Consider the following 14,058-nt stretch of genomic DNA (forward strand, 5'->3'; position numbering starts at 1 on the left):
TGAGGAGGATTCTAACTCTTGTGGGATGAATAACCTGTCGGTAGGTGAGGCTTTCTCTTCTGTCAGATTAATTAGCAGTCATCTCCTTCCTTTAAACATTATCCTCCCAAGACTCCCAGCCTTATTTATTTATTTTTCTCCCTGTAATCGGGTGTTCTCTGTACATCATCGGGGCTGGCGTCAGTAGATGGCACTGTGACATTCACTCTCCCGGGTTCCTTTTTTTGTTCAGCCCACAAGCCGAAGGTTTAGTTTTTACTAAATTTTTGTGTGTGTGTGTGTGTTATAATTAGTTTTGTTTATGCAAGGTTCTGTAGTCCTCCGGGGAGCAAACTGTGGAAGCAGGGAGATAATTTGCTTTTCTGCGTTTGCCCCGCTCTCTGATTGAGGTCAGTTCTTGAGCCAGAATCAGTCTCTGGGTACCAGTCACTGAGGTTGCGTCGAGATTCCTATAAGAAGGGATTATCCTGCATATTATTTGACCACTTTTGCTCCAAGACTGGTACAACAGAATAAGTAGGGCAATTAAAGTGGGAATGCACGAGCCTTGCCCTCCAGCAGAACTGCAGATTGCAGTGCCCAGCTCTCTTTTTGCCCTGTGACAACAGATAGGTGTTGCTATATTTAGGAGGGGGCTCTGCTCTCCAAAGAACGGCACATGCAAATGAAAATCCATTTTTCTTTGAGTTCCTTTGATTTCTGAAGTTCAGGGCCTGATGTTGGGAACCCAAACTGCAAGTTCAGGACTCACGTGCAAGTGCTACCACCAGCAAACAACTCAAAATCTCACTATTTTCAATGTAGACCATGGTTAGTCAAGACATCAAAAACCTGTGGAATGTCAAGACAAAAAAAAAAAACCAAACAAACAAACCCAAAAAATAAGAATCAGTCCCAAAATATGAAATGTAAAGCCTTCACACTGGCTTAAGTTTCAACACCATCATAGTCAGATGTCTTAATTTGTTTGCCTTCTCTTTTTCAGGGAGAAAATAATAAATACTGTTTTATTTCATCCATGTCTAAGCCAGGGTGCTTGATCTAATGATACCTAGAAATCTCAGTGAAGGTACAGAGCCCTGTTGAGCTGAGTGTTTTTCAAACAGGAGATAATAAATGGATTTAGATGAAGATGTTATCAACTGAATTCACAAAACCCCCTCTCTAAGAAAAGAATTGAGCTGAATGTTTACCAAGTTTTTTTTACAAAAACACCCCTAAAATTTTCTTGTGTTTTTTTCTCTTCAGTTTTAAGCAGCAAGTTCAGGTCTCCCTTCAAAATTTTGTTCATGATTTAGCAACGAGCAGCAGCATTTCACAGATACAGAAAGGTAGCAATAAGTGAGGAGCAGGAGAATGACAAAATTTACCAAAAAAAAGAGAAGATTTAATGTAAATATCTATTGCAAATATAAACATATGGCCACAGATTCATGCACATGCAGGCACAGAGGGCATTTCAGCGTGTGAAATGTCTTTGTGACCTCATAGGGTGAAGTGTCCTTAGCAAGAATGACAATTATCATCAGTGGTTGATTAGCAAGTGTCAGATTGACAAGGAGTCATCAGCAAATATAAATATAAGCCCTATAAAGAATAGACAACCTTTATGGGAGCTGAGAGCTGCTTATGGCATTGAACATTGATGTTCTACTCCTGCACGACTTTTTTAACCCAAGGATGTCAGAGAGAGAAGAACAGTTCAATAAACTTCCATATCTGACCACAAAACCTTCTCTCCAGCCTGTGACTGACCAGTCCTAACACCCCTGAGACAAGGACAACTCAGAAAAACTTGTGAGTTACTTCAGGGAGGATTTTTGACATCAGAGAGCCCAGAAACGTAGCAGGGAATTATTTTCCTTTAACATGCTTACAGCTAAAGGATTGGCTTCCATTCAACTAATAGAAATGTTAGTGCTTAGGGCCTGCATGCCTTGCATTCTTGCAGTAATACAATTCTGTATTAAAATCTATTCCAGTTGCTTGATTTATGAAAATTGTTAAAATGTGCTGCATTCGTACCCAGCTTATTGGATCAAAAGAAAGGGAAAAAAAAAAAAAAAAAGAGAAGAGAATCAATTTTTAAAGAAAAAGAAAGTGAGAGAGAGAGATCACGCTGTTGTCCCTATCTAACATGTGAAGCTTTAGCCCTTATAAAAGTTGCCTGGATCCAAAATGTGACAATTTCATTTCAGGAGGCGACGACGCTCCAAGAGTTTGTCGCGACTTGTGGACAAAGTCGGGGTCGATTCCCTCTCCAGCGTTCCCTGGATTTTGTAATATGTCAATACGTCATGTTAATGCAAGTTTTTAAAGAAGGAGAAGAGAAAGCAAAAGCTCCCTTCCTTTTTAAGTATGAGTAATCTATCCAAATCCTACTGAGGCACACAAAGGAACGCCGGCAATTTTCCCTTTCATAAAATGCGGACTTTCTTTAAATACTTCCTCCCTACATTTTCAAAGCCAGGGTTGTATGAAATGAAGGGGAAATGACACCCTTACCCATTGAAAAGGAGATTATGTAAAACTGGTTGGAGAAGCCAGCCGTGCTAATGCAAATACAAGTATGATCTTATTCATAAGTTGCCATTGTGCTGGCAGGACGTGCCTTTCCTCGACGGCTCCACCTCAAAACTTGAGGATGGGGGGGGGGGGGGAAAAACACCCACGTTCATTTCGGGTTCTTCCACCCCTGTTTTTGCAAATAAATACGAAAACCCAAAAGAAGATCCCTTTAAGGAAGTGAAGGGCTTGGTTTGGCCATTGTGCCGAGCACTCCATTCCACTTGAAGTTAATGAGAGCAGTCGGCAGCCCGGACAATGAGACGCGACGAGGATTTTGCGTGTCCAGAGGTGCTGGAGACGCTCCAGGAGGAGCCCGGGCTCAGCTCCTTTTCCACTCATGTGCTGATGGCAACTGCCTGTTGTTTCTAAAGCAGCAAGTGAGGGCAGCCTGTCCCTGGTAAGTATTTTATGAAGTCAAACCCCTACTCAGTGCTACTGATTGCATCAGACATAACCCCTCGTCCTGCCAGCTACTCAAACACATCCTTCAGTTGGGAAAGCATAAGCCATTCCCATCCTCTTCCAGTATCCTTAGCTTAAAGACGAGATGCATTGGGGCCTTACTCCCTGTTGGTGCCATTTGAAGGGAGGTTAGAATCATGGAATCATCAACTTTGGGTCATCAGGTCCAACCTTTAGTAGGCCTGAAACCGAATCAAAGCACGAGATGGCTCCAGACCAGATCTGAGCCACAGGCCAAGAGATGTCTCAGAGGAGAAGAAATCAGGAGGGAATCAGTTGGAAAACTCTGAAGTCCAGTCAAAACCCAGCTCATGGTATTGACTCAAGATGAAAACACAAAGAGGTAACTAGCAAAGAGAATAATATTGAATATATCTGAATGTGCTGTACATGAAATAAAGGAGATGGGATGCCCTCAGCCACTGCAGAGACAATGACAAATAACGTGGTTGGAGAAGCTGCATTACTGCCAACAGACACAGAACCTTAATCCTCCACTGCTCTGTGCTGAAAGTCCATCTCAGGGCATTTTCTACTTGTGTGTGAATAAGCAAAGTCAACCTCCATACATTTTCAAAGTCCTTTTACAGGGGAGTTGATCCTTTCTGTTCTGCCAAATCTTCTTGGCTTTCCATGGAAACTCTTTGGTGGTGTGAGGAAGCCCAAGGCCTTGGCTGTGTGTATTTAACTTCTGGTCGGTAGAGAAGGTCTAATTAATCTTCATTACGTGGAGGCTTTTGAAATAGATGCCTACACTGAGTGCCCTTCCTGTTCAGATGAGTTTCTGGCTCAGCCTGGGGGACCCTGGGGTCTTATCATAGGAAAGGCTGTTCAGCATTTGATGAAGAAATGATTACACAAGCCTTCCTACCATTTCCCACTTACACCTTTGACAGCTGTTACCAGTCAAAAATGTATTTTATTTGTTTGAACTGTGCTTTATTTGTTAGCTAAAGGTAGCCTGCTGGCCAGCCTTAACCAAAATTTCTCAGCTATTTTTTTTTTAGGAATCATGACTACTTCAAATCAAAAAGTTTGATTCACTCCAAAATGCAACAGAGATAATTCCCTCATTTTAAAATAAAAGTAATACCAGGTGCTTTAATATGTATATATATAAAAAAAAATCCTACCCAATTTATGCTTCTGGAGGTTTGTTCTTTGTTGTTGAGTTTGGGGTTTTTTTTTAGCAATACCTCAAAAAAAAAAAAATTAACAAAAATTTACTGTTTGCACCACAGCACCATTAATCTGAGTTAACTTTAAGATATGAGATTCGAAGTTTTTCAAGCTAAAAGAAATCAAAAATGATTCCAAGATCTATTTTAGCAGCGTCACTGGGAAGACCTTCAGAGCTTGGCACCAGCAGCTGGGGCCAAACCCAACAAAACTGTGATTGGAGGTCTGGTTTTTTAAAAACGTGGAAAACTTCACTGTGGAAATTCTGATTTCCAAGCTTTCAATTACTTTGCTTCTTAGATCAGTTTCCATTGGGTATGAGCACATTAGATCATTGTCCCAAATCTTTACAATAAAGGGTCATATTTCCCAGTGTTTCTCTAATTCACAGACTAAAACATGACAGGAATCAACACCCCAAAGGAAAAAAAAAAAAAAAAAAAAGAAGAGGTGGTTTGGGGAGAAGTTAAATGCTAAATTTAGGGACTTGTTCTTTTTATTTATTATTTTGACAGAATCGGGCAAAAGAAAGTTAACTTCCTCTCCTCCTCCCACCCAGTTTATTCTTTAATCTATCAAAAGAATTATTAAATCTTTTAAAAGATCAAACACTCAGATTCCTCACAAAGGTTGTCACAATGAATTCATTTGCAGAGCTTTCATCCCTCCCTCCCCACTGTGCCGAAATAATGTTGACTATTTTTCGCTGTCTCCCTTCCTTGCTGTAAAGATGCAGTTGCAAAGGTTGTTGCAAGGACTCGATCTCCCACTCTTTTCCCACCTGGCACTAATATATCCTAGGAACTAAAAATGCAGGTGGTGATACCTTGCTGCTGTGCTGTCCAAAACAAAGAAAAAAATGAGCTCATAAAAGAAAGAAGTCTTTCAAAAGGTGGTTTATGACACTGCAGAGCAAAAAAAAACCCAAACAAACAAACAAACAAAAAAATTGGTAACAACAAAGAAAAGAAGAAAAGAAAAAAAAAGTAACAAAGGCTAGGGTGATCCCTAAAAATTCCATTCTTAAGAAGTGTTACTTCTGGCTTAAGAGAATTGATTTTATTTTATTGCTTGGTAGTCCAGCAAGTGCCAATCAGTGCTACACAGAACATCAGATTCCTTTGGTTTAATTACAAATATCAAAATTAACAAACACACGTCATAGAAGCAACATATACAGAGACTCAAGTGTCAAAATACATCATGCTATTTAGTTCTTATAGAACCAGAGTCTTTCCCCCCTCCCAGAACTTGTAAAGCAAATATATCAGTATTTTAGATAAAGAATTTTTATTATCTTAGAGACCGGTCTTCTTCAAAGGAGAGAGATTTTAAGATAAACTGCTTTATACTAAAAAAATTAAATAAAAATCTTAGTATTCAAAATTCTTCCATGGTTTTGCCACATGCCAACGAGCCCTATCAGAGCAGCAAATTATTTTTTTAATTAGTCATTTTGCCTTTTCATGGGGCTGCGGGAGCAAAGCCAGAGCGGTTGTGTATCCAGTTTTCCAGATCCAATGCCTAACAGGTCATGTTGCCCCCCAAGATATTCCATGATTAAGAGCAGCCAGGATGATCACAGGGCAGGAATGCAGGAGAGGGTGATGCCGGTGATAAAGGAGAGGTACAGACTGTTTAGTCTCTCACGTCATAAATTCACCTCTTACTGATTACAAAACACGATTTTTTAAGGGACTCAAAGAAGGGATAATTCTGTTTTGAAAACCCTGCTCTTTGATCTGAGGGCATCAAATCTCTCTTCAAGCTGAGCCCTGAACTTGTGTGACACGGGGAACTACCCTGAGACCCCGCTTGGGACTGGGGTGTTGTCTGGAATAACTTAAAGTGCAGACAAAACCACACAGTGCAGTGAATAATGCCATTAGAAAGTGGGGGGTTCTAAGTGTTACAGGCATCTCCCTCTCCATCAGCTTTAAAAAGCAATCAATATATATGATTTCAGCTCTTAAGGTTTCCCAGATTCCAAGTAATCCACGTTCTGGTTGCCCTGAGCTGAGACATTCTCATGGCCCCACCCCAGAGGATGCTCCAGGCTCCCAAATAACGAACACACCAAACTAACAGGACAACAAATGCACACCTCCAAAACCTCACTGAGGAAAATAAGACTCCCTCGGGCTAAATGAGAAAACAGGAGCCTCATAAATTTGGAATGGAGCTGTTTCGTGATTTATGGAACCTGCAACGCTTAAGCCCATTGCTTTCCCAAAACCACTCCAAGCTTTTGAGGAAAACCAAGTAACTTCTTTTCCAGATAAAGTGCATAGCAAGAGAAAGGAGATTCAAATATCCCTCACCCTCTCTGAAGGCAATAAGAAGTGGATCCAGGCCCCAGAAGAAGCTGGATTTCTCAAGGCTTTGGCTCATCCTTGCAGCTCATTGCACAACCTCCCCCCTGCCAACCAAAACCAACATCTTTTGTTTCAGTTGGCAAAACAGACATTGCTTCCTTAGAAAGACATCATATGTGGGGTTTTATTACCAATGAGCAAATTTAACTATGCCTGCTCAGTAGACCAAAGAATTATGAATTCCAAATTACCACCAAGTCAGGGTTCAGTGCAGTCCTGTAATGAAAAATGTATTATGTCTGACCTGGGCCTTAATTGAGTGAGTTTTCCTCCATGGTGAGCTTTTCATCTTTATAAGCACCTATGAGAAACCTTCTGAACAGCCTCTGTGATGTGAAAGGGTTACTAGACATCTTCCCCTTCCCCCCAAATCATAGAGAAGTTCTGATCTTCTTTGGAGATGATCACGTGTCTGAGGATCTACCCATTTTATCTGATTTAATACAATCCAATTCCACAGATTTCTAGAAGACAGCTAAAGAAAATCAAGAGAAGAAATAACCCTGTTGTCTGATAAGAACTCTAGTGCTTCCACCAATAAATTCTTCTATTACTGCCTTTATTATAGTTAAATTCCATGAAGCCATCCCATAGGGGTTTTGATTTCCCCTGTCCCTGCACCCAGAAAACACTGATTATATCATGACCCCAAGCTTTGCTTTCTGAAAGGTTAATTTGCTCAAGGACTACACAATAGGTGGGCACTGGAGAAATGTAAGCATGTTTCCTACTGCACCTCTGTGGAGAGATTAAGGTTCAAGCTCATTTGCTCCTAAATCTTTCCTGACAACAGCTCTGTTGATAGGGAAGAAAAGAGTTGCTCTGCTCTGGATGAGAGTCAACAGCTCACAGGAAATCCTGGAGTCTCAGAAAGACTTCTTGGGAGTCAATCTTGTTTAGCTGGTTAGAGAAATGCGGCTGAGTCAACTTGTTCTGTCAAAATTTAGGACACAACACCTCATGGTCGATAGCTCTTCCCTGGTTTTCTTTGGGACATCGTGCAGAGGGATCAGAAAAACCACCAAGGTGATTTTCCAGCTCCTTGGCCAAACATTGAACTTGTTCCCACCTCTCTCCTCTACCCAAACTGCAGGTCTGTGCTTTCCCTGTCCCATCGTGGGACGTGCCTGTGTTTTGGCTGCTCCTGCCTGTTTTTTTTGCTGCTCCCAGCAGCTGTGGGCAACTCTTCTCCTCCAAACCATCTGCCCATCCTGGATCATTTCACTCCCTCACGCTGTGCCTCAGAAAAGACCTCGCTCAAAGCCGGGGTAAATGAGCACATGCAGAGCAGGTACCTTTGGAGGACAGAGCAGCTCCTACTTCTTCTATCCACGCACGTCAAATCTTTGTGCCAAAACAGCCAAAAGTTTCTGGAACCATCCTGTTTTCTACAGCCCTCCTTTCCCTGACCATAAATCATGTTGTACTCACAGCTACCTCGAATATTGCTGCCTTCCCCCCCAGTCCTGCTTTGTCATCCCTACTTCACTGGTATCTCAATTTCCATTCATCTCTTGTACCCAAAATAACCTTTTACTGCATTTTCACTTCAAAAAAAATCACCAAGGACAATAGCTGAATTATAACATTGTGGTGTTATAATTTGTTATAAGAATTCATCATTATAAGACATTATATCAGTATTGAATATTGAAAGGGATGTGACCTAAAGCATGAAGAAAACGACACAATCAAATATGGAAAAAAAAAAATCAGAGAAAAGGGATTTGTCAGTGTTTTGAAGAAAAAGAGAAACAACTAAACACTCCGTTTCCTTTGGACAAAGGAATACATACAAAAAAATTTGCACCAGCTAACAAAATAATTTTTAAGAGAACTTCTCAAATATTAACATCAAGTAAAATTCCTTCCTGGCATAGAAGTTCCACAATGTCTTTGTGAAGTTTACTTGACTTATGCATTTATGGAAAGGGAAAAACTTTCCAACGCTGTGGCTACCAGAGAGATTGAGATCCCATCCTGTAGCTGTGCACCTGATCCAGGGAATAATCCATCCTTTTAAAGGACAGTGGGAAGTTTTTCCATTCTCTGAAGCTGAGCACAGCTCTCTCTCCCCACAGCAACGTGAATTTTTCTCCCAACACCTTTGTGCACCTTATACTAATTTTGGAAGCTGGAAGCTCCCAAAGCATGTTTATGTTTAATATAATGTATGCTGGTATTTGAGGTCCCATACATCACCTAGACAGGATTAAGGTTAATAAAGGAACTGCAAAAGAGGAAAGCAAGCAAAGTGAAGGGGCTTTAAATGGCTAAAATAAACCCAGATCACGTGACGGACAAAAATCACGTTGTCATTACTTCATCCAATCCTCAGTTCCCTTCAAACAGTGATTTTACTACTGAATTATGGTGGAATTAAGGTCCAGAGCTTGTTCTGCTCTCCTTGCCAGCAAGGAAAGTTATTTGTTCATCCTCCTGTTGTCCTTCCAACGTTCAGGGAGCAGCTGCAAACCTGGTGCCACGAAATCCGGGCCAGTGTCCCCCTCCTCCCCTCAACTCCATCTGATGGAGCCAAGATTTCACTCAGCATATGGTCCAGAATTCACTCCCATAAATCATTTTGACTGTCAACTCCTTCAGCAGGTTGGGTCAGACCCAGAAAAGACCTGGGGGGTCTGCAGGTACTGCAGTCTCTAACAGGGATCCCAAATTGCCTTGATTAGTAGCCAGATATTCCAGAGGAGGAGCATCCATCCCCTTCTAGCTCCAGGTTATCGCAGAACCTTCTGAGCTGGAAGGGACCACGAGGATCATTGAGTCAAAGTTCCTGCTACTCAGCCCTAAAATTGACCCAAATGGGTGAAATAAGCTCAAAGAGTTGTTGTAGGACCCAGAAATTAGATGTATTGATCTTAATTTCCCTGGAGGTGCTCAGATTGTACCAACCCTACAGCAATTAGCAACAACAACAAAGTTGATGTAGTTCCTGTCTTTTTGGGGAAAAAGAAAACACCAAACAGCAGCCAGAGATGGGTTTTGACACCAACATTTTGCACAGTGGGTAAAGCACCCACCTTGATGTTCATTTCAACCCTAAAAAGGGTTGAAATAACTCCACAGAATCCCTCAGGTTGGAAAAGACCTTCCAAATCTTCAAGTCCAACCACCCACCAGCACCACCACCACATCCTCCAGTGCCACATCCACAGGTTGTGGGAACGCTGCCAGGGGATGGTGCCTCCACCACTGCCCTGGGCAGCCTGTTCTAATGTTTTACAGCCCTTTCCATGACAAGATTTGTGCTAATATCTTAATCTAAATGTTCCCTGGCACAACTTGAGAGCCTTTCCGTGCTGTAGGTAGAGTCAAGCTCAGGAGGAGGAGAAGAAAAGGTGGTTGGTGAACACAGTAGGGAAGGAGAAGGAACCCTGGGCTCCAGGCCCTGCTTTGTGGGTGTTTATTCAGGGGCTGCTTAATGTAAAATGCATAAGCTGTCCCAAATCCATGCATTTATTGTTAATGGCACTTGAAGTCAAAAGCCCACTGATTCATTTACTGGGGAAGAACCATTTGCTGTATTAGCTAATCTATTTATCAATATCAAGTCAATTATTAGGAAGCATCGAGAAGGGCCTGTAATTATGCCAGGTAAACATAAGGGATGGAATCAGTAAGTAATTATATTTACTCATAATTTGAAATATTGAAAAACATTTGCAATGGCTGCAGAGCACCAAGCCCACCTTAAAGAAACAGGAACAATTTGCTCTCCAAGTGAGGGTTTTGTGGCACAGAAACGTTTCACTTGGTCTGTATTGTTATTATTTAAAATATTGACAAGTATCTTGAGTGTTACTGTCTGTATGAGCCATGTAAATATACATATCAAGTAGGATTCTGAGCATCCCACAGCCCATAGTTTAGATCCTTCTGATACATCCTGCAGTGGGCCCAGGGAATGCAGAAGTTATCCCTGTTTTCATGTGCATGTTTACAAGGATGACCAAGCAAAAAACATCTTTCTAAAGAGAGCCAGAAATCCAAACACCAAAGTCTTGTATCAGCAGGCTGAGAATTCACAAGAACATCAGTTATTACTGTCATCATCTGAGTGAGCAAGTGGAATAAATCGAACCTATTTTTATGATTTGGGATTTAATAATTTCATGTATTAGAAACCTGGGAAAGGAAGTTGCGCTGGGAAAATATTTTTGACTGTACTGCAAAAATTATAACCCAAATAGTTGCCACAACCCCTCAGAGGACCCTGTCTTCAATGTCTGGCTAACAGAGTATATAACCAGAAAGCCTTAATTACACATGGCAATATTATCTCCCACTGCCACATTTGTTTCTAAGCCCCCAATCAGCCAAACTGAGCAGCGTTGCTGGGGTATTTTTTAAACATCTGAATCTGATCAGTTCACTTATTAATTCAGTTCAATGTATACCTTTCCAATTAGGCTGCCATTTAACAGATGATTTACTTCAGCAATCAATATTGAAGGTTCCAAGCGTTGCAATTGTCTTATTTCCAATAATTTGCAGCATCCTATCGGGGTCACCTACCCCCAATTCCATGCTAGAATTCCATGCTGGCTCTGCTGCAGCAAGAAAGTTTGTTGGTCTTAACCTTTTAAAAAGTTATCTGTACTAAGAATAGCACAGCATTACTGTGCACTCAATTTTTAATGGAGTTATAACAGAAGAACTTCATCTATTCATAGATGCTCCAGCACTCACATACATCCCTCTTTCCTCATGCTCCCTGCCATGCATAATACATAATTATGGGATGTTGTGCATCTATGGAACACAAGAAAATATTGGCACATACAGTCCTGATTTAGTGGCTGGGGCTGGAAGGGTTGTCTGAGCTCCTTCTCCACTAATCAATTCCACTTTACTAGAGAAAGTCTTTACAGACAGCAGCAAAATCTTGTTCTCTTTGTTCAAACTCTCCTGACCCCCAGCAGGTCTTATCTCAGGTGTGGGAAAGGGAACTGAGCATCTCCATCAAGAAAATAGTCTCAAAGATATAAGAGTAAGGGGGGGACCCTTTTATTTCACAAATTTGCATGTTGATACTCGTGGACTGTTACATCTGCAAATTCCACATTTTATCTTGAAAACACCTAAAGCTCTTGGCTTTGGGGATGTCACAGGGCAATGAATTTGGCTTGGTGGGAATGCTATTTAATCAGTTTGAGACAAATCACAACCTGATAATCCTTGAATAATGTGAGGACCTGACACTGTTGGACTGTTACTTTTCTTCCCTTTTTCCCTTCTTTTATTGAATAAAAAGCCCAAATTTGTAGATACCACTGCAAAGTGTGACAATTGTACAAAGCAGCATTTCACACACTGTGAAACCCAAGCAAGGGGAAGTTTTGGCACATGGTTTTTAAATCCCTTCAGCCTTCTTTAGGAAAAAAAAACAAAACAAAACAACAACATTGAACTTGATAAAACCTTGAAACAAAACATTTCCTCTTTAGTTTTATCTTCATGTAGAATGCTGAACTCTGACAGTAGCTCAGCATCATCCAGAGGTGGAAAAGGGGCAAATTTCACAGGAGGCAGAGGAGTCACCTCAACACACCTTTCCAATTGCTGAAGGAATTAACAAGCAGCTCCTGTTACCCCTCAAACCCAGATGTCACCTCAATAAATTTGTAGCGATCTCAGAACGCACAAGGAGGGCACCAAGGGATGAGTCTTTTGCCCACAGGCTTTAATTTCATTATTTTTAACTCTGTCCTCTCCAGGAACCAGCAGATGAGGTGCTTTGCCAGAACTGTGGAATAAAAGAGACTTTCTGCTTCGTTTCTCCCTCCTTTAATCCTCATCCCCCTCCTGGCAGGGCTGATGTGAAATGGGACCATGTGGTGGCCTCATCAAAACCCAAAGAGCAGAAGACGCCGAAAAAGTCACCCCCTCTCTCCCTCCTCCACCCCCTGCTCTCCCTGAATGGAGGGGAAATGGTGGGGTTAAGAAAATAAAGTTCTCTCCCAGTAAGGCTGCCACATAATGAATACAGCATTATTATGCAGAAGGCCTCTTGAGACATCGGCCTAAAAAATTCCACCGAAAAAGGAAACACCTGTTGGAATATTAACTAGGACAAAGTCAAGCAAGGAGAAAGAGGATAGGAGGCCAAGAGGTTGGAAAAATCTAAGAGGAAATGTTGGAGGGATTTTTCTTTATTTTTGTGAAGTGTGACATTCCTGATGTTGGAGTTTCTAGTACAGCAAACTGCATTTTCTTTGGGCGAGGATCTCGAGGTAATGGAAAAGACAGAAGAAAGCCAATATTAAACAAGTTATCTTGGTTTTCTAAGAGCAGAGACATCCTTACACTGTACAGCCTACAGTCAGGTACCTGCAGGAGCTAATGGATTCCAGGTATAGGAAACCATTTATAGCTCCTGTTGCATAAAGAATATTATGAAATAATTGTAAGAAAAAAAACAATCTCAAAATCCTTAGTGAATCCATTTTGACCATGGGAAGTTTTTCTGTTGAGCTGAACTCTCCATCACGTTTTACAGGTTTCTAAAGATATAATATACTGTCATAATAAATTCCAGCTGGCTTTTGCACCAAGACCCTTGGAGAATTCCAGTATCCTTCCTTCCCCATTGCCCTGCCTGGCAGACTGAGGCACAGGACAAGGTCTGGGCAACTAGAACTTAACTGTGAAAAATCCTAACAGAGAAATCAGAATTTTAAAATACACCTAAGGGCCACTACAGTTGTGATCCCAAGGCTGCAGCCAGTACATGAAAAAAAAAAAAAGAAACAAAAAAACCAAAAAAACCAACACAACACCCTTATTGTGACCTCTGCTGTGAATCCCAGTGCCAGATATCCTCCATTTAGGTTTTTATTTCTTTAGGAATGAGACCAAATCTCCCCCATTTCGCAGTGTTTGCTGCCTAACTGGAAGATGTACCATCAGCCAGGCCCTGTCATCAGCTGAATACTCAATTTAGGCTGAACTCAGAAGGATTTAACACAGGTTTGAGAGCACTATAAAAGAACACGAGCACTTCTACCATTCTAGGAAACATGATCCTTAGTTGTAGTGCACTTGTAAGCATCTTTTTTTTCCTCCAGTACTTTTATTTTTAAGGGAATAATGTTTCCTCCCCTATAATACAGTAGGGAAGTATCTCAATCCTCTTGTAAAAGTCCCTGCAGAGCACGAAAATAACATGTTGCAAAGGTTTAAACTTGACATATTGAGGGAGGGGGGTTGAGGAGCCCAGAGCTCTGCAGGGCTCAGGTCTGTAGACAGGGAGGGAAATCTGGGATGCAGAGGCTGAGCATATGATGCCTGTTTCTGGGATCTCACCCTTTGGAACAGGGCTGGATGCAGAAAATAATCGGGAGGCATGTAAGGCACAAAGCTCTTCAGCCGGTGGGAAATGGCTGCCTCGAGGAGGAGGAGAAGGAGGGGAAAAATATAAAAAGAAATTCAAAAATATATATATATTTTTTTTAAA

The sequence above is a fragment of the Empidonax traillii genome, unplaced genomic scaffold (assembly GCF_003031625.1).
Source record: "Empidonax traillii isolate 1590-97213 ecotype Southwest subspecies unplaced genomic scaffold, ASM303162v1 scaffold812:size654646, whole genome shotgun sequence".
Classification (NCBI taxonomy): domain Eukaryota; kingdom Metazoa; phylum Chordata; class Aves; order Passeriformes; family Tyrannidae; genus Empidonax; species Empidonax traillii.